The sequence below is a fragment of the Acinonyx jubatus genome, chromosome B1, assembly GCF_027475565.1.
Source record: "Acinonyx jubatus isolate Ajub_Pintada_27869175 chromosome B1, VMU_Ajub_asm_v1.0, whole genome shotgun sequence".
Taxonomy (NCBI): Eukaryota; Metazoa; Chordata; class Mammalia; order Carnivora; family Felidae; genus Acinonyx; species Acinonyx jubatus.
This window is the reverse complement of record NC_069382.1, coordinates 198,331,837-198,352,361: the sequence shown is the minus strand read 5'-3', so window position 1 is coordinate 198,352,361 and position 20,525 is coordinate 198,331,837. Positions and strand designations below refer to the sequence as shown.

The window sequence follows — 20,525 nt, the reverse complement described above, 5'->3', positions numbered from 1 at the left end:
AGGGTGGTGGTCAGCGCTGAGGCCTCTCCGGGAACACGGGTGCCCACGGAGAGGCCGCCACAGGGGCCGGGGTCAGGAGAGAAGCCTCCGCTTTGCCTGGAGGGTGTCTCCGCTTCCTTTCAGAGGTCTGTCCGTCTGTGCATCACTGCCTCCCCGGCTAGGACGATCCTCCGAACCCCCAAGCCCCCAGCCACGTGCTCTTCCCGAGACGGGTGCGGCGTTTGCCCGGTGAGGAGGCCAACACCGGCCTCGCCTGCAGGTGGACAGACGGGGCCCCGTTCTTGCCGGCCCACGGGCCACCAGGAAATAGCTCAGAGTCTGACCCGTCCTGGTGCTCGAACATCCCTGCAAGCGCTGGACGGATGTGTGGGAACAGGGAGCAGAGAAGTCCTCGCGGGGCACCCGGCACCTTGCATTTGAGATGAGTCCCCCCTCGTGTCCCGTCCAGCTAGAGCTGAGACGGACTCCCCCAGAGGCAGCCACCCGGGTCCGACTCGCACAAGCCTCAGTGTCGCTGTGATTCTGGCCCCGGGTTCCCAAGAGATCCCGTTGCCCCTTACAGCGACCCCCTCGGCTCCAGCTGGCTCAGCGGGCTCGGCCTGGGCTCTCGTGGGGCCGCTGGAACGTGGTCCCATCCCACTGGTCAGGAAATGGGCCAGGTTCCGGGCCGCCACGGAGGAAAGGAAGCAGGTGGGGGACGGCAGGGAAGGAGGAAGTGGCCGAGGCAGAACCGAGGTGGATCGGGCCACTGCTCCCCACCCCAGGCGCCCTTGGGCCTCCCAGCCACCCTCCCCCCCCGCCCCCCCCCCCCCCAGGAGCTGTCATCAAGCTTCACTCATGCCTGGGGTCAGAGATGAGAGGCTGTTACAAATGGACACACGGTGCTCCTGGGGTGGGAGCTCTGTCACCACTCAGGACACAGGGCAACACAGAGTCCCCTTTCCAAAGGAAGGCGGGGGGGGGGGGGCGGGGGCAGGGCCAGGGCTGAGGAAGGGAGGGGAGGACTCCCAGCTGTGGCCATTGGGACCGGGTGCAGCCGGGTCTTGGGGACACAGGTGGCAAGGGATGGCCCTGTTCGGTCACGTTTCACATGGAGGTCGGTGAAACAACGCTAGGACGCACAATTAAGGGAATCCCCCTTATTTCGAGCCTCCCTGATCCCTGATGATGAGCTATGGGATTTCAAGCCAAAGCCGGAACAGGCCGGCGGGAATCCCCTCTGCACAGAGCACACAGAGACAGGAAAACACCCCCGGCCCCCCTCTCCAGGGACAACAATGCCAGTGTGGCTTCCTCCCGACCCACCCCCTTCCCGACGGATGCTGGGGAGCAGGGCCCGGGCAGCGGACAGAGAACTCGGAGGCAGCAGCATGGAGCCCCCAGCCTGGACAGCCCCACCGACGCCCGGCCCTGTCTCCCCAAGGCACCTGCTGCCCATGGCAGGAGGCAGGATGCACACTGGGGCAGCCGGGGAGGCGCCTTGGGTCTGGGGTGCAGCCCAGATGAGGTGAAGGCCCCCAGAGGCGTTGAGCACCCCCACGAAAGCTGAGGAGCCACTGAAGCATTTAAAGCCCGGAGTAGCGGGTTTGGTTCTGTGCCTTGGAAAGTTCCCTCTGGCACTTGTGCAGAACAAACTGAGGAGAGTGGAGACAGGGCCGCCCTGGGCCTTGGGTTTATTTCCTCCCCTCAAATTTTCACCAAAAACAAAGGGGCAGCTGGACCTTTACTAGACCCAATGTGGAATATTTTCACAACTATTTACAGAACCCCATCCGTTCAAAGCCCCTGTTCTCGCCTCCCTCCAGACTCCCCAAACCCGAGGACTGGAGAGCGAGCCAGGTTCCCAGAAAGCCACCCGCACGTGCCAGGGCTGGTTCCGGGGCAAAGAGAGCTCTCCTGACGCTGGAGGTGAGGGGAAGGGCGCCGGGCAGTCAGGAGGGGCGCAGGGGGAGGTGCCGACCGCGTGCGGAGGGGCTGACAGGTGGCCGTCCACGTCGCCAACGGCACGGTGGGGCAGAGCCCCAGAGACAGCCAGACGTCCAAGGTCGCTGCAGCCCTGCTGTCCCAAGGGGGGCAAAGCATGAGTAGCCTCACAGCTGGGCGAGTGGAGAGCGAGGGCGGGGGCCCAGACCTCAGGCTCCCACCCCCTGACCCCAGGGGACAGGCCGACCCCTCCCGCCTTGTGCTCCTCCCAAGCTGAACAGGACGCGCAGGGTCACCGGTAAGGCCCCCGCCCGCCCTCCTTCCTGGCCTTGGGGATTAGTGGTCAGGGCTCCCGTGGGAGCCCCTGCTCGGCCCCCGACACACTCAGTCCAGCCACACGTGTCCTCCACGGGCTGGGCACCAGCAGGCGTCCCAGGGGCACTGGGCAAGCGGTGGCGGCTTGCCCAGGCTCCTGGACGGTGACTCGGGGGGGTGGGGGGGGCCTCGGCCCCCAGGGGCTTTGCCCGGCCCACCGCCCTGCGGACCCCCCGTTTCGTTCCCCGAAATGCTAGAGCCACTCCTGCTGGGGCCTTCTCAGCCCATTCCAAGCCAGGATTGCCTCTACAATCCAAACGACAAAGACGGAAAGAAGGCAAAGTCGGAACAGCCACAATAGCTGCAGAGGCAGGGCTCCCCGGGTTTCTGGTGCCCCTCGTGTGGCCTTGCCAGACAGCCCCTCACTACGGAGAAACAGGGACCCTCCCCCCCCACAGGGACCAACACTCCCCCAGCAGCCCAAGGCCCCCAAGGCTTACAGAGGCGATGCCCCTGCCCCTCCTCCAACCGGGACCTGATTCCCATCTGAGGGGCACAGCCTGGGGGGGGTGGGGGCAGGAGGCACCTGACCCAGGGAGCAGCCCGCACCCCACCCCCCTGCACACGGCCAGGCTCCGCAGCCCCTCCCCTCTCCAGGGATGCTGCCAAGGCCCAGGGGAAGAAGCCCACTGGGGTCTTCAGTCACCCAGGACCGTCTCCACACAGCCTCATCACTCAGGCCCTGGTGCCTGCACCCCCTGCTCCCCGCGCTGTCTCCCTCCTCGTAAAGCACGAGGCCCCCTCCACATCTTCCTGGATATGGCTCCGCGTGCCGGCCGCCCTCCCCAGCCCCCAGCCACGTCCAAGCCCCAGTTGATTCTTTCCCTTCTCGCCTCACCAACTCTGCTCCCCACACCTGCTCCCGCACCGCTGCCCGCCACAGGTGGATGTCAGGACCGGGGCGCTCAAGGGGCTTTGAGGTCAGTCCGCCGTCCTTCTGCCCTTCCGTTGCGAAGCCCACGCAGGGGCCCAGGCCTCCCACCCTGCCGGCCACGTCACCCTTCAGGGGACAGGTCCGCGTCCCCACCTTGGGTACAGGAGGGGTCCCGGCAGCCCGATGTCAGCCTTTCGTTCTGCCCGCCTCTGCCCGTGGGTCAGGACTCGCCCGTCCGTGTGTGCGTCCGGGCCCATCGTCCGGGCTCCCGGCAGCCTCAGGGACAGCTTCCTGAGGAAAGGGGAGGCTTCCTGGGCTCACAGACCCTCCCCCCTGCTCAGTGATGGATGTGCCTGAGCAGGCGGGGCCCCCAGTGACAGGCCTCAGCCCGGGGTTCCTAGTCGCGGCCGGAGATGAGGAAGTGAGCCCAATATCTGCCCAGAGTTCCCTCCCCGCTGGTTCCTATAATGGCCTTGCCTGGCCTCACAGTCCGTGGCTCCTGCCGTAGACGCGGCTCCCACACTGCCGGGGCCGCTGACCTGCGGTCCTGGGGGGCTGCTCGCTGGTCACCATCAACGGCAGACTCTCCCTTCTGGCCTTTCCCTCTCTGTTCGGTGTATCTGGGACAAACCCAGGGGGCACCTGCTGGGTCCGCAGCAGCCCCCGGGCCCTGGCCAGCGCCCAGCCCAGGAGGGGGGAGTGTGGCCCCAGAGCACAGACACGTGGGGTCGGTGGGCCGGGAAAGCCTGCGTGCCCCCCTCAGCCCACCTGGAGGGTGAGAACGAAAACTCGCGCCTCACGGGGACGTCGACGCAGTGCACAGATGGTACTCCAGGGTGGCAGCTGGCACTTAATAAGTGTGGGTTTAGCAGAGGGCGAGATCGTACCCTTCCAGCCCGGAACACGTTCAGGGAGGTCTGGTCGGAGCATTCACTGGGCTCGTACTGAACAAATACCTTGTGGGCCCACGCAGACCTTGTCCAAGCTCCAAGAAGCATCTCTTCACAGCTGTCTGGTCACCCCGGGACTGGGGTGACCGTGTCCCCCAGATTCGTACCCACCCACCCAACCTCAGAAGGCGTCTTATAAGAAGAGGAGGGACACAGACAGACAGACAGGGGGTGGGGGCCATGTGACCACAGAGGACAGACGGAGGATGCGACCCACCGCCCAGGAGCACCTGGAGTCCCAGGAAGAGGTGGGAAGTTCCCTCCCCTGGAGCCCCTGGAGGGAGCTGGACCCTGGAGACACCTTGAGTTTGGACTTTGGGGCCCTGGACCGCGAGAGAGTCAGGTCTCATCGCCGGCCGCCGCGTGTGGGGCTGTGTCGCGGCAGCCCCGGGGAACTAATTCACCTGTGACCCCCGCGCCTGCTTTCTCTGCCGGAGGCAGGGTGGAGCCCACCCACGTCATGAGATTTTGTGAGAGTCAAGTCAGAACGGCCCATACGGGATGCGTCGTGGTCACTGACAGCGGTGTTGACGTTCTGAACAGACAGCACCCCCAAGTGCTAACCAAGCACGGCCGTTTAATCTTCGTGACGACCCAGGGAGCAGGGGGAGGGGCTGCCACTGTGCCCTTTTCACAGGTGGCCAACCTGAGGCTTACAGCCAGGGACCTGGACCCGCCGGGGGGCGGGGGGGAGGGGAGCACACATGGGATTCGAACCCAGAGGAGCCGAGTGCAGCACCTGTCTCGGGCCCCCGCCCCGCCTCCCGCCAGGAGTTCAGCCACAGAGCTGGGGGTCCTGGGGCGCCTGGAGGGGTCACTGCTCACAGAAGCCAGGCTGGGCCAGCGTTCCAGAGTTCTGGCTGCCGTCTACTAACCGGGACCCAGACCTCCGGGCTCCCCAGGCCACAGCTCTGCTCCCACGGTCCCAACACAGCAGAAAAGGCTTCGAGAAATCCAAAGTTGAGAGGCTGTTCTTAGACCCCACCGTGCGCGGCAAGACCCGGCTCCGGGGCCAACACCTGCCCCGCCCGGCCCAGCGCCCCCCATACCTGCTCCCGCTGCTCAGACGCCGCTCCTCGCCCGGTGGGGGGGGGGGGGGGGTGGGCGGACCGCAGGCACCCGGTGGCGGCTCCCGGCCCCTCGCTGGCTGGCCCCGCGGGCTGTCCCGGCAGCCGGGCCGGCCGGCCGCCCACAGCCCAGCTGTCTGCACCACGGCTGCCACCACCCCCTGCTTCCTGCCACACTTCCTCCCTGCGCCCCGGGCCGGTGGCGAGAGGTTGGCCCAGCGCGCCTGGCGTTGATCATTAGCTCCTCCCTGGACCAGCTCCAGGCCCGGCCGCCTGCCCACCGCCCAGCCCCCAGGCTGTGAGAGCCGGGGAACCACCCAGGTTCCAGCCTGGGCCCCGGGCTTGGGGAAGTGCACCAGCCGCTGGCCGAGCGGCCCCGCCAAACCTCAGCCCTGCTCTGTTCCTCTTCCACTTGCCCCACACGGACACACACGCACGGACACACGTGCAGCCCCGTCCCTCTGCCAGGTGCTACCCCAGCCCATTGGCTCGCCAGGGACAGATCGGGGTCGGACCACAATTCTCCTTGCTCCCTGACTTCCCACTGGCTCTGGGCCCCACCTGGGGACCTGGGCTCCGCTCACCAGGGGTGGGGGGGAGCTAGGCAGGGAATGAACTGGGGTCAGCCCGCAGCCCCGTCCTCCCGTGCGCTCACTGAGGCAGGGGCACGGCTCCAGTCGCCGGCCCCAGCCGGGCCCCAAGAATCACGGCAGGAAAGCCACCTTCTCCCCTGTCCTGTGCTCAGACGGGCCAGGCTTTCACACTGGCCTGGATCAGACCAGGAAAAAATCTCCAATTCAGTAGAAATGTGACTGTTTCACACACAGTGAAACTGAGGCTCAGGGAGGTCACGTGATATGCCCAAGGCCAGTGACGATTAGAAGAGCCCAGAACGGGTCTGACAGATGCCAAAGCCCCGAGGCCGGGGTTTCTAAGGGCCGCACTGCTGACACTTGGGACGATCGCTCTTTGCCGTGGGGAGTGGCTGCTGTGTAGACGTGGGATTTCAGCAGCACCCCGGCCCGGCCAGCAAGATGCCCGTACCACCCACAGCCCAGCTGTGACGGCCACACACATCTCCAGACATTAGTCACCTGGGGACAACGGTCCTCACCCTCCTGCCCGCCTGTCCTTCCTCTCACCGGCTCCTGGTGTCACCCACAGCCACCAAAAGTTACCAATTCCCCTCCCTCCCTGCGGGGCCAGAGCCCAAGTGCCTCACTGGGTGGAGCCGGCCACTGAGGCCGAGAGCGGGCGAGGGGCTCCCTCTGGGGGCTCCAGCAGGTCACGGGCACAGCCATGCCCGGCACACGCCCAGCCCGGCCACCCCGCCCGCTGCACAGAGACCCCACAGCGGGAGCCAAGGGTCAGGGGGAGGCGTTTTCACAGTCTCCTTGGCCGCGGGCAGATCTGACGCTCCTCTGTGGGTCCCAGGGGCCGGAGCAGGGGGTACAGCTGCTTCCTCGGGCAACTCCTTCCCTCTGGGAGGTGTGGCCTTGTCTCCCTGGAGGGACAGCTGTGAGGGTCACACTGCCAGTGTCCTGGGGCTGCCGTGACAGAGCTCCAGAGACCGGGTGCCTCGGTCCCTCCCCGTCTGGAGGCCAGAAGTCTAAATCAGGCCTGGGCAGGCCTGCGCCCCCTCCCGAGGCTCCTTCCCGCCTCTTCCAGCTCCCGGGGCCCCAGGTGCTCCTGGGCTCCCAGCCACGTCGCTCAGGCTCCCCCAGCAGCACGTGGCCACCCCTGCACGTCTCCTCTTCTCTTCTGCCAGGTGGTGTTCTGAGGTTCCCGTGGGCCACCATCCCACCCAGGACCCCTAAACGCCCGTGGGAGTGGGGAGCAGGCTCAGGACAGGGCAGCTGGTGAACGCTCACACCCGCCTGCCTGGCCACAGCGCCGCCCTCTGGTCACGCCTTAGCCACCCGTCGTCCTTCAGGGGCACGTTCTCCTGCCCATCTCTGGGAGGCCTGAACAAGGTCCGGGTGCCCTGTCCTGAGGCTCCTCCGGGGCGAGAGTCCTCACTGCTCCTTCCTCTCAGACACCTGTCTCTCCATCTCCCCACCCCCCTCCATCCACTCCAGCTCTGCTTCCAACCTGCCCAGCCCAGCGGGGCCTGCCCAGCGCCCTGTGCCTCTGCCCTCACAGCCCTGGGGACCGGTGATGCCCTCGTCCGTGTGAAGGACCCACTGCGCATTGGAAGTTGGATTCTCCTTGCCCCCCCTCTGCAGGATGGGTGCTCCTCTCCTGCGGCCACTCTCCGGGGCGGGCCTGCCTCCCCCATCCAGACACTGGGGCCCCAGCCCCCTTTGCAGGGCAGCTGGCCACCTGCGGATGCCCACGGATGGGCCCACAGCACCCCCGGGCCTCCCTGTCACCCCTCCGGCCTTCTCACCGGAGGGGAGAGCTCCTACCACAAGGGTTAGGAGGTGGGCACCTGCGTCCGTGGACAGCACCTTGAAGGTCAGCTCTGCCGCGCTGGCCACACGACCTTGGCGTTTTGGATTCACCAGGGGCACAGCTCTCCAGGCAAACGAGAGCTCTGGGCTGCCCACCCCTCGTTATGCCCCTCGCAGCCCGGGGCTGGCCTGTGCCATGGCCCGGGGGACCCCGGGGGCTGCTCCTGAGCACCAGCACAGAGACCTCCCTCTCCATCCCCTGCGTGCCCTCCACGCATCCCCCTGCTCCTCTCGGCCTCCGCCCCGAGCCTGTGAGGTGGGACCCCGGCTCCCCAGCCTGCGCTCCAGAACCCCACCATGCGCACGACACCAGATGCTTGGCCTCTTCTCCCTTTGTTTTTCTGGAAATTGTGCTGAACGAGGTCTCAGATGGGCTCCACATCCATAACAGGGTCTGGACACACTTCCTCTCCTGGCCATTGTCCCCTGCTGCGGCCCGAGACCCCACATCCTGTTTGTCTCCGCAGCTACTCTCTTGGTCCAAGGCCGGGGGCGAGGGTTTCCCAGGGCCTCCCCGAGTGTGCCCAGCGTTCGTCCGCGCTGCAGAGCACTCAGACTCCACAGGACGCACCCCAATTCCCCACGGCACACCCCAATCCGGTGTCTCGACTTTGCACGGCGCACCCGGACTCTGCGGATCGCACCGACCCCAGAGAATGCAGCCTTAAGCACAGGGTGCCCGATTCTGCACCGTGCACCCCCAACTCCGGAGTGCACCCCAATTCCGCAAGTGCACCCCAGGAACCCTCCAGAGGAAGAACACGAGCTTTCTAGGTCAGGGGACTTTGCAAACAAGGGTCCCTCGTGGAGGCTGGGTATGTGGCCGGCCCACACTGCCCAGGCTGTGAGTCCCTCTGGGAGAGCCTGTCACTCCCGGGGCCTCGCTGCCCCCCTTGCAGAAGGTGGAGTCCCACGTGGAGGTCTCTAAGTGCCCTCCCCCCACCCACACACGCCTCAATGGCTCTGGTGCCTAACACGGCTGCGGTAATAAATCCCATCACACTTGCCAAGAAGATGCTAGATGCGTGGGTTAGAGCCCTCCTGGTGTGAGTGTTACCGCTACGCGCTGGACGCAGAGGCGGCTCCCGCCCAGAGTCGCGGGGCCCTCAGGCAGTGGCGCCAGCCGGGGTCTCAGGTCCACCCAGCACCGGGGCGGATGCCCTGACTCCCAGGAACCCGGAGAGCAAGTCCGGTCCGAGACCGGCGTTTTCCAAGTCATCAGACCCCATGCTTCGAGCACCACAGTCTGATTTTAATTCTCTCGGACGGCAATTCTGCCCCTTTTCACATCACAGGGACCGGCCGATGTCTCGCTGAATCGTAAGGTGCCGGGGGGGGGAGCACGTCTGGAAGCTGCCCAGCTGTCCACAGACTCCAGTGTCCGTAGAGCTTTTCCGAGCACCTGCCTCTGGGGCCCGCCTTTCCCCTCCTCCAGGAAGCCCTCGTGCAGGTATGAGGGTGCTGGATGGAAAGCAAACCAAACCGTGAGGGCGGCGCTTTCCCCGACAGAGGGGCGAGCACGTTTGGGAAGCGGGATGGCTCGTGTCCCGCATTTTGCCGCTCGGGATGAAGAGACACGTTTTCTAGCCAGTGTGGAAGCCGTGGGCACGACTCCCCGCACCCGGGAGAGCACGCGTGTCCGCGGAAGGCCGGGGCCTGACACACCACAGCCCACACTCAGGGTGGGAGGCTGGCCTGGCCTGTGCCCTCTGTGCGGCCTCGGGGAATCGCACAGGACTCAGAGGACACGGAGGCTCAGAGAGGGGACGGGGGGAAGGAGCCGCACGGGCAGGGCCTCCCCGAGGGGTCACGTGGACGGTTACGCTGAAGCACACGGAGCCTGGCACTCTACGTCCCTTGACCACACGCTGTCACTCGGTCCCTGTCTCCCCAGTGTCCTTTGCAGGGAAGACAGTCTAAGGCTTCCTTCCAGATGGAGGCTGTCCCAGGTGGCCCTGTGAAGTACCCAAACCGGTTACGTGTCCTTCCCTTGGGAAAGTCTGCACCACCCAGGGGACCAGCTGCACCTGCAAGCCCCCAGCCCAGCCCAGCCCAGCGGCTGTAACTTCCAGAATGCTCTCCCAGGGTTCCTGGCGGCCCCTCTCCTGCCCTAAATCCACCTGACTCCACCCTGGACCCCACCTTGTGATACAGGCAGAGATTTCTTTCCTCCGAGCCCTTAGGCAGCTCCTGCCGAACCCGAACCCGGGGCGCTGACTCACCCCTGCTCAGTGGGGATGGAACCCCGGGCTACAATCCAGAGCTGGGACGCCGGGGGCTGAGGGGGCCCTGCCTTTCACCCTTCGCTTATTTCTTATTGTTTAGCTCTTGGGGCAGATAGCAACAGCTGTGGTCAAGTGAAGATTAAAGGCGATTCTGAATTTCGTCACGTCCTCCTAAGGTATTTCCAGTTCTCTGGGACTGCGACCCAGGCCTCCCCCGGCCCAGCTGGGCTCCCCAGGACACCCTCCCTTGCCCGTGGCCCAGCGTCTTGCTAGATCCCCTACCCGATCTTGAGATAGCTCTGCTCTCTGGGGTTCGACGCTACCCACCCCCCACCCCCATCAACGATCTTGGCCCTCCCATCTCCGCTCTGCCTTCCAGGCTCCCGGCCATCAGGTCCCACAGGCAATCTGGGGAGACAGACCTGGAAAGAGACTGGGACAAAGTAGCACAGTCCTTACAGGGGCAAAGGGAAGCCTGGGACGGAAAGGAGAGGAGGAGAGAATCAAGGAAGACTTCTTGGAAGTGGAGGCCTCTGGGCTGAGTCTTTCAAGACGAGGCCAAGAGGGGGTGTTGCAGAGGTCTTCCAGGGGCCAGGGCCAGACAGAAGAGCCCTTAAACCCAGCCTCCACCTAGACAACCCATATCCAGACACGTAGCTCTGCGGTGTTATGGAAGCTGGAGAGGCCAGGTCACGCTCTTGCCCCCAGGGTTAATCCACAGCCGGTCAGAATGGTGAATCTCAGGAATGCAGAGGCCCCAGGGGCGGTAGGGTAGGGTGTGCGACTTCTCCCTACTCCCTGAGCTCCGGGTCTCTCCAACTGCCCTGGGCGGTAGCAAACAAGACCCGCTGAGGCCACACAGGCAGTTCTAGAGCGGAGGCGACAATGCTTTCTCATCAGGCGGGTCCAGGCCAGGGGAGCGTGAAACAGAGGATGCCACGTAGGCGGTAGGCGGCGTTCACGCAAATGGTCCACAACAGGTGCGCCTTGTGCAGGTGAGACCTTGTATACAAAACAGGGGTTGGATCCGGCCCTCAGAGTGGGCCCTGCTCTGGAGAATGGGTGGGGTGGGCACACGTGGAAAAGCATCTCAGGATCCCCCCCACCCCCCACCCGAGGCAGGAAGGAGCCAGCCCACAGGCGTTCCCTGCCGCCCTGGGATTGGGATGTACAAAGGTTCAAGCGGAGCGGGGTGGGGGCCAGTCCTGGCGCCGGGGGACGGGGCACAGGCTTGGAGCTGGCACAGGGGAGAGTACATGAAGCTGCGTCCTGCCCCCTCCAACCCCTGGTCGTGGCTGTACCTGCAAACACAGTTAAATTGTCAAGTATTAGCGAGAACCAGCACTTCGCGTGTAGGAGAGGAGCATCAAATAAACCCAGGTGACTGGGGAAAGAAACCGAGACTCAGGAAGAGAACGCCCCTCAGCCAAGGTCGCGGGAAACAGGGTCCCCAGCGTTCCCGTGGTCCACGCTAAGAACACCCCGTCGTCTTTCCCGGTCTCTGGCTCCCCATCTGTGTGATGCAGATGTGACCCGGCCTAATGCAACTTTCCAGACAGGCAAACAGAGCAGCACGCACCCTCCGGGGCCCATGTCCCTGAGCCCCACCCGGGTCTAGGAACCCGGAAGGTCGGGCTGGACATGCCCGTCGGCACGCCCGGGTCTGAGGACAGAGGCATCAGGGATGGAGACAGACTCCGCGAGCCTGGAGCCTGGCACCCAGCTGCCACCGACCACACAGAAAGGGCCAGAACGGGGCCGTGCTCCGCAAGGCACCGCCGGTGTTTGTTATTTTTGGCCTCAGCGGCTGAAAATGCCCGAATCAAAGATGAGCAAAGCTCGAGTCGGCGAGATTTCAGGAACTGCTCTTTGCAAAACAAGGATATTGGGACCAAACAGGCCTGTGATGACTGACGGCCACCCCAGGCCGGGTCACAGGCTGCAGGAAGCTGTCAGCAGTTCCCGAGCCTCGGCCGGGACTGATGACGCTCTCCGCCTCCTCCCTCCTCCCCCCCTCCCCCCCCCCCCCCCCCGCCCCAGGTCATGACCATCCGGCCTTCACGCCAGGGACTCGCTGATTCGGCCGGGCAGGGCGGCCCGAGAGCTGGCCGGGCGCCCCACCAGACCACGGTCCTGCATCTGGAGCGGCCAGGGAGGCCAGGTGCTTCCAGAAATGGAGACTTAAGTGGGGCGCCCCTCCTTGCACCCCAAATAATACGCCTCGGGTCCTCAGAGGAAGCCGGTTAGAAGGCATAGAGACTATCTTCGATGCCCGCCTAGGGAGCCTGTGCCTCACGCCTGCAGGGGCGCCACGGTGCCCGCCAGCTCTCAGTAGCCCCCTCCTCGACGAGGGATGGGGTCCCAAGGGGCCACACGGCTGCGAGTGGCCAAGTCTCAGGAGCACCCCGGTTTCTCCCTTTGTGGTACAGGCACGTCCTACCCACCGGACCGTCTGGCTGTGGGCCGTGGGATGACCCAGGGCGGGGTGCATGGAGGAGGCGGGAGTAGCGGCCTGAGTCGCCCCGGCTTACAGACGAGACCCCAGGGACACCCTGATCCCACTGAACCTCGCTCCCCAGAGCAGCAGCATTCCTGACTCTGGGTGTGGGACCCCGGCTGGAATTCTGGACATTCCCCGGAGCCCAGTCACCAGGGGGCGGATCTGGAAACTCGCTTACGCAAACATTAACCCAGCAGAGCACACACTTCCCAAAGGCCTCCCGGGCGTGAAGGTGAAGTCCTCCCAGCCCCGACCCATCTCCCTGGAAACCAGGCCCAGGTCGGGGCAGTGGGGGGGGGTCGTGGGCAGGCTTAGGCGGGAATTTCCGCAGGACTCACTCCCGAGGCCCCCTTGGCCTGTGCTGGGACACGCAGGAGGGTGGCCCTGTCAGCCCCCAGGTCGCTGAGGGCATTCGGGGGGCACGTATTGTTTGGCCACTTCCCCTCTTCCTGCTCCCTTCCCAGCAGCACCTCCTTCCCTGCTCAGCCCGGCCTCGCCCCCCCACCCCCACCCCTGCCTCAAAACCGGCCTCGTCCAGGCCACCGGCTCCCACCACGTCCGCCTCCCTGTTTTCTCGGCCCAGCGGACCACACGCCCCCTCCGAAGGCCTCTTTCTGCACCTGCACCGGCCACACCTCTCCGCCCGCACCGGCTCCGTGCGCTCACACAGTTGGGGACTTCTGGAGCCGTCTGTCTGTCTGTCCACACTGGCGGTTCCAGGGTTCCATCTCTGAGCCCTGGGGGCGGAGCTGGAGCACAAGGCACTCCTCTTGGGGGGACCTGGACACCTGCCCCCCATGGTCCCCGACCTGTGGCCATCTGAGCCCCCGGCCCCGGCCCTGCATTTGCACATCCCTCTTCCTGGTCAGCTTCTCCACCAGGTTCTGACCGTCACTCGCCAAAGCGTCCCGCTGGCCCTGCCTCCTTCCAGCCTCCCCTGAGCCGAGCGGCACAAGCCCCCCCTGCCCCAGCCCCCAGCGCCCTGAGCTCGTCCGCACTGTAACTGGGGTCTCCGTAGAGGCTGTCGCTTGGTTAACACACGAGGACCCACAACGGGGGCGCCTCAGGGGCGTCGATGGGCCCAACACGCGCTTGTGACATGACGGAGACACAGAGCCGCTGAGGGCGCGGTGGGCAGCCCAAGCCCCGCAGGACCCTGAGCGCCAGCCTGGGAGCACAGATCTGCCTGCCGGGCGCGCAGAAGGGGCGGATCCCTAAACGACGCCCCTCGGAGGCCCTGAGCCCTACAGACACTGACCTTTTCCACCTGCCCATTATCCAGGGGCTCCCTTTCTTCCTGGCCTCCGGCGGGGGGCCAGCTGGGCGGATGAGACCCGAAGCGTGTATGAAAGGCACCGGGCGGGCCCTGGCCACAGCACTTGTGCCCTCTGACCCATGTCACAGAGACGGGGTCAGGGTCACAGCCTCCTCTGCACGGCCCGCCATGGGCTCTGAGCCCCACACCTGTGCCCATCCCACGCCGGCCGCCCAGAGGCGAGCTCTCATGGGCCGTGTCACGGCTTCTGCGACAGCCTAGTGGCCACCCCCAGGGTCCCCTCTCACTCGCTGTGGGATGTGCACCTCCTGCCCCTCCCTCTCCTGCGTGCAGAGAGCGTAGCTCTGGGGTCCAGCCACCCCATGCACCGGTTCCCGCGGACCCGACGCTGGCTGTGCGCAGCGTGCGGAGAGGGTCGCACAAAGCAGAGCTGTTACGGTCATTACTATACAATGAGGGCAGGGCTCGGGGGCTGCAGCACCGCCCAGCCCCGCACCTGCCGGCCCTACTCGGTGCCCGGCCCAGGGCGTCAGACAGCCCCGCCTGCAGAGCCCTCAGCCTACTGGTGACAGCAGCCAACGAAACGTATGGAGACAAGACAGCACAGCCGGAGCGACCGTGACAGGGGATGCCCAGAGAGGCCGGGGCCACCACACGGCCAGGATCCTGCCTGGGGACAGCTGGGGAGGCTGCCTGGAGGAGGCGCTCGGAGCCAACCCTCGGCACGTGAGCTACATTCCCCAGCTTGAGCTAAACACAAAGCCTAGGGTTTCTTATGGCCCCAGAAAGTAGGAAGTGGGAGGGAGGGAGGGACAAAGGACAGACAGATGGACGGATCCCACCCTGGTGGGATGATGTCAAAGGGACGCGAGAGCCAATTAAGAGCTCCCAATGGCCAAAGCGAGAACACTAGGAGCATCAAAATAAAGTAGAATCGGGTTGTAACCCAAGGTATAAAATAAACATCTTCAGCTGGGCCTGGCCTCTCCTCTGAGTCCCCATCATCGCCCACCCCACTCACCCCATCAGGGAGGACAGGGAGCTGCCCGCACATCGCCCCTCTCCGCCCTTCCCCACCGTGAGCGAGGGCTTTGCACAGGATGCTCCTCTGCCTGGAGCACAGTCTTCCCTCCCCGGCAAACTCTCATGCCTCCTTCCAAACACGACTCGGCCCTCACCGCCTCTGGGAGCCTTCTGGGATTGCTCCCGCTTGTGGGAGGGGTTGGCAGAGGAAGGGAGGGAGTGCTTTGCCTTTGCCCTGTCCACCTGGGCCCGGCCGACCCTCCCACAGCTCAGCCCTCACCGCACCCCTGCAAGTCTCCCAGAGCCGGCCGAGGGCGGACAGGCACTGTGCCCTCTAACATGGTGCCCAGTGCCTGGCGGGGGCTCAGCGACGTCTTGTTCACTGACCCAAATCCCAGGCTAACGGGCGCCTTGGGTGAGTCATTTACCTGTCAGCCTCAGGCACCCTATCCATGGGCAGGACAGGGTCTGGGACGGGGGCGTGGGTGCCCCATAATTACGGGAGAGAGCCCGGTGACGCGGGGCCACGCTCAGGGCCCGAGCGCCGGGCACCTGCAGACACAGCCTCTTTTCTTTATCTAATTGTATCTAAAACAGTTCAGATTTAGAGAAACGTCGCCCTGAAAGCACGCAGTTCCCACACACCCACACCCGGCGTCCCCTGCAGTTAACGCGTCCCATGCCTGTGGCACGCTTGTCACACTTGGTGAACGAGTCACACACTGACTCGTCATTATTCACCAAAGTCCACACTTGGTTCAATTGCCTCCGTTTTCCCCTGATGTCCTTCCAGTCCTCAGAGCCACCGAGGGCACCACCACATTTGAGTGTCCCTGCTTTTCATGACCTTACTTTTGGGAAGGACTGGCCACAACCATGTTTGGGGAATGTCCTTCTGTCGCGATTGGTCTGGTGTTTCCCCATTTAAAAAAAAATTTTTTTTTTTAATTTATTTTTGAGAGAGAGAGAGAGAGAGAGAGAGAGAGAGAGAGAGAGAGAGAGCAGGGGAGGGGCAGAGAGAGAAGGAGACACAGAATCGGAAGCAAGCTCCAGGCTCTGAGCCGTCAGCACAGAGCCTGATGCGGGGCTTGAACCCACGAACTGTGAGATCGCGACCTGAGCCGAAGTCGGACGCTTAACCGACGGAGCCACCCAGGCAGCCCGAAAGAAATTTTTTTTTAATGTTTATTTATTTTTGAGAGAGAGAGAGACAGAGACAGAGTGTGAGCGGGGGGAGGAGCAGAGAGAGAGGGAGACACAGAATCTAAAGCAGGCTCCAGGCTCTGAGCTGTCGGCACAGAGCCCGACGCGGGGCTTGAACTCATGGACCGCAAGATCATGCCCTGAGCCGAAATCGAGAGCTGGATGCTTAACCAGCTGAGCCACCCAGGCGCCCCTTCTCACGTCCAACAACCAAACCTGCTGCTGACCTGTCGCTGAGTCGGTCCAGGCCTGGGCCCCGCTGCCAGTGGCTATTTTTAGCCGAAGCGCGCCTGAGAAGCCGGCCCTCTCAATGCGGGCCCTACGCATTGAGAAAGAGGAAAGCGTTGCCAGAGGAAAGACCGAGCACCCCGCAGAAGAGCAGCGGGACCGGGTCCTGTCTGTTAAGACAGAGCAAATGATGCTCAAGCTCCCCAGCCAGGTGTGCAAAACGATCCCAAGGGACTCGGTCACCTCCCGCTTCAGCGAGACCGGGCCTCGGTCAGCCGGTGCCCGGGACCAGTGTGAGGGCGGGCGAGCCACCCACAAAACGGCGGCCCTGAGTGGCAGCCCCGCCTCCGGAATTCCCCAGGGCACACGGCCACCCACCAAGGAGATGGCGGGGCTGCCAGGGCGCCCAGGCTCCTTACAACAGCTGCTCCTGGGGAATAGCCCGGGCGTGGGACTGACGTCACTCCAGCCAGCACCCAGCGGCCAGCCGCACAGAACGGGAAGCTCCCCGCGGCCGACCGGGAAAGGTCCCCGAGACCCAGCGAGGGGGGAGACTGAGGTGCGGGGATATGTGCGTCATGCTGCGTCTTGGGCTCTAAAGGGGGTCGGAACGCGTCTGCGTTTGCTGGCGTTTGTGGAGGGAAACCGTGAGGGGAAGAAAGGAGCAGGGGGGTTGAGTGGGTGAAGCGCGGGCATTTTGCCGGGCGGAGAACCTCGTCACCGGGTGCTGTGACACCTTGTGCACACCACGTGTGCGGATAAGGACGCGGTAGGAGGTCGGGGCCTCCGGGACGGGTGCAGGGGGCGGAGCAGGGGTCCGTGTTACCGAGGCGTGAGCCACCCTCACTGAAGGTGGCGGCGGGTGGGCCAGACCGAAGCCAAAAGGAGCCACACGTTCTCGCCGGGCGCCAGCCGATATCGCCGCTCAGCACGGGGCAGGGGTGACAAATTCTCAGACTTCTGTACAGGTGCCGAGCCGCTGGAATTTGAACAATTAAGTAAATGGACGGTGGATGGTGAAAGCCAGGTTTGTCACTGTTGGAGTAGGGTTACAGAAAATCAAGGAGAGGGCTGGAAGAATCCATACGGTGATGGATGACGGGCGGGGATGTCAGGTCTCAGTTAATACAGACACATTCTTCATACAGAACTGCTTACATCGGTGTATGTGCAAAGTACTCAGACCCGCGTACGTAGACGGGTTAGACGCGCACGGGCTGAGTTGCAGATACGTGCACACGCACGGGTCAGTACACTCATAGTTGCAGATCTGTGTGAAAAAGAGAAGACCTAGGTAGCCGCAAGCACGCCCAGAGTGCAGACAGATCTTGGTTCCTAAGACCATCCTCCAACTGAGGGAATCAGGACCCTTGGAGAAACGGCCGGCTCTAGGACCAGGCCAGCAAAGGGCCAGGGTGGGGCCTGGCTTGTGGCGCCACAGAGGAAGGAAGTGAATGAGTGGGTGAGCGAATGGATGAAATGCCACCAGGATGGGGTGAGTCGAGGGGACACAGGAGCCCACTGAGAGAGCTCCCAATGGCCAAAGCTAGAAAGCTTTGAGCAACAAAATTAATTAGTATCAGATTAGAACCCACATTACAAGATATCCATGAGTCTATCCAGGATAAATCCATGAGCAAATACATAAAGGAGGGAGAAGGGACAGATCTCTCCCCTGCAGAAGAACCTCCAGGGATTTACGTGGAGACACCACCCCCAAAGAGGGGGGCCCCCTCCCCAGTCCTCGGGTGGGCACCGAGCACCGTGACCTCCCCGCTAAGAGCGCAGTGCGGGACGGCGGGGAGGGAGCCGTGCGGTGGGGAAACCCGGCAAACCCGGCCGCGGCCGGGGGGGGGGGTCAAGGTCAGCCTCCCGGTGACGGCGGGTGCCCTTGACGGGACGCGAGGAGAGGGCACTCCACCACCCCGGTCTTCCTCCCGGGGACCCGCGATCCCCGCGTAAGCACGGGAGACGATCAGACGAGTCCCGGCCGAGGGACCTCGCACACAACCCCTGGCCGGGACTCCTCGCAGAAATGTCACAACACGGCAAGTCTGAGGAGCCGTCCCAGCCCCGAGGAGCCGGGAGACGGGGCGGACAAAGCGTCACGTGATGTCCTGGGCGGGCTCCTGGGCAGGGAGGGGACACTAAGGGGAAATCTAAGGGAATCCGAGCCAAGGATAGACTTTACTTAAGAATAAAGTCTGGTGGCTCAGTCAGTTAAGTGTCCGACTTCAGCTCAGGTCATGATCTCACAGTTCGTGGGTTCCAGCCCCGCGTCGGGCTCTGTGCTGACAGCTCAGAGCCTGGAGACCTGCTTTGGAGTCTGTGTCTCCCTCTCTCTCTGCCTCTCCCCTGCTCTCTCTCAAAAAAAATTTTGTTTATTAAAAAAAAAGAACGGACCCATACTTATGACCAGCTGAGGCAAACGCACCCTTCTAATGTAAGATGTCAATGGTCAAGGAGACTGGGTGGGAGGGTATGAGAACTCTGTGCTAGCTTGGCAGTGGTTCTGTAAATCTAAAACTGTTCTGAAAGGTGAAAAAGGTGGAACACCAGGATGCGGGTGGAGAGGGAACCATTAAGACCCACACACACTGGGGGTACAGCCGGGCCTGCAGCCGACTGCCTGGGGCGAAGTCCCAGGTCCACTTGCTGTGGCCCTGGGCCAGCCCAGGAGCCTCCCAGCGCCGCACCTGCACCTCCCTCAGCGGGGCTCAAGGACACCGAGGCAGGCCTTGGGCGGCCCATCCTAGCCCAGCCACTACCCTCCAGGGGTCTCGGCCACGTTGCGGCACCCAGAGCCTCGGGCCTCTCCGTGTGAGTCAAGGAGGAGGAACCCTCACGGTCCGTCCCGAGAACCCTGCAGCCACTGGGGAGGGGGACAGTCACAAGGGTCCTTGTGCCTGTGCAGAAACTGAGGCTCAGAGCAGAGCAGCACCTGGGGCCACGGAGGGGCCCCTCACCCCGGTCAGCCTGTGCCAAGTCCACAGCGGGGGTCGCAGGACTGTGGGGGCAAGGCCCCTCCCTGGTCTCGTCCATATCTGGCCCCATTCCTCTCCCCACGACCCTTCCCTGCTCCAAGCCTCTCTCAGGCCCACCTCTGAAGGAGCTGTCGTCCCTGGGGCCGGCGGGGCAACAGGGACTTTGGCCCCTGGGGGCTGAGATGGGGGCTGGAGAAAGAGGGGGGACAGAGAGCAGGGTGCTGAAGTCCAGGCAGGTAGGGCCGCACCAGGGCGAGGGAAAGCCAGGACCCCGGCCCCTGCCACCAGCCCAGGGCTGTGGCTCCTCTCCATGGTCATCAGCACAGACGGAGGCCCGTGACCCAGTGTGGGCCTGCACGGGGCCCCCGTGACTCTCTCACCCTACAGACAGGGACACTGAGGTACAGAGGGGCAGGGTCACTAGCTCCCAGGTGCTGGGCCAGGATCAGAACCCCTGGGCCCACTGTCTCCTGAGCCCTCCCGGGGCCCCAACCTGGGGGCAGGCACATCCCCCCCCCTCACAGTGGCCACCGCGACAACATCCAGCGTCACCTGCCGGCTCTCTGCTCCTTTCTCAGGCATGGGGACACCAGGCTGGCCTTTCCTTGGCCACCTGAATCCCGGCCTGAAGCAGTGCCCGCCCTGCTGCTCCCCGACCAGGCGGGATTGGAGGGCACGCCCCACGCACGCCCTCCCCTGACCCCACCTGTCCAGACAGGTGAGCTGGAGGCAGGCCGGGGGGGGGGGGGGGGGGGGGGGGGGGGGGGGGGGCTGCCGCCGCGTAGGGGTGGCTCCTCCCGGGGCAGATCCAGCCCAGTGGCTGGGGACTTACCCTGCCAGGGGGCAGACGCTGCCAGCGAAGGAAGGGAGGGAGGGAGGCTGCCTGGGTCCCTCACCTGCGGCTGCCGCGGACACTTGCCTCCTGGTCCCGGGCCCCACAGGTCGGTGGGTCCCCCGGGGCAGGATGCACACGCTTTAGGCCCCCAGGCTCCAATCAGGTGGCCCGATAGTCGCCCAGGTCATTGGTCGCGCCCACGACTACGGCCCGCCTCTCGAGTCTCCTCCCCCCTGACCTTCCTCCTCCTTATCTGCTCGGAAGTCCCCGGTCAGCATTCCCGAGCTGGGAGGGGAGGGGTGGCCTGGGGGGAAGTGCAGGCTCCAGGCCTGGTGTGCGGGAAGGAGGTGGGGGGGGGGACCCTCAAGGAGGAGGGAGGCCTGGCCCCCTGCACGGCTGCAGGGGGTGGGGACAACCCATGGCTTAGCTGGGCTGAAGAGAGCTCGCCCCTCCAGGGGGCCCTGCTTCCTGTAGCTGGGCCTGGGGGCAGCTGGCCGGCACTCAGCAAACACTTATTGGACACCTACTGTGTGCCGGGCCCAGCGTGAGGTCAGCAGTGGGTCAGCGAAGGGGGGCAGGGTCTCTCGTGTGGGGTCCAGAGAAGCCCAT

The 20,525-nt window shown here is 64.4% G+C and overlaps 1 protein-coding gene across 4 annotated transcripts in view; it reads right to left on the bottom strand.

Moving 5' to 3' along the window:
* SH3TC1 (SH3 domain and tetratricopeptide repeats 1) overlaps nucleotides 1-20,091 on the bottom strand; it is a 47,129-nt gene extending 27,038 nt beyond the window's left edge. For 2 of the 4 annotated variants that reach the window (XM_053217649.1, XM_053217650.1), the window contains exon 1: nucleotides 19,914-20,089. The gene's annotated coding sequence lies outside the window, so the exon portion shown is untranslated. Of the gene's footprint in view, nucleotides 1-19,913 lie in introns of all 4 variants that reach the window. The other 2 variants (XM_053217651.1, XM_027072864.2) reach the window with 2 other exon arrangements.
* Nucleotides 20,092-20,525: the final 434 nt, after the last annotated feature.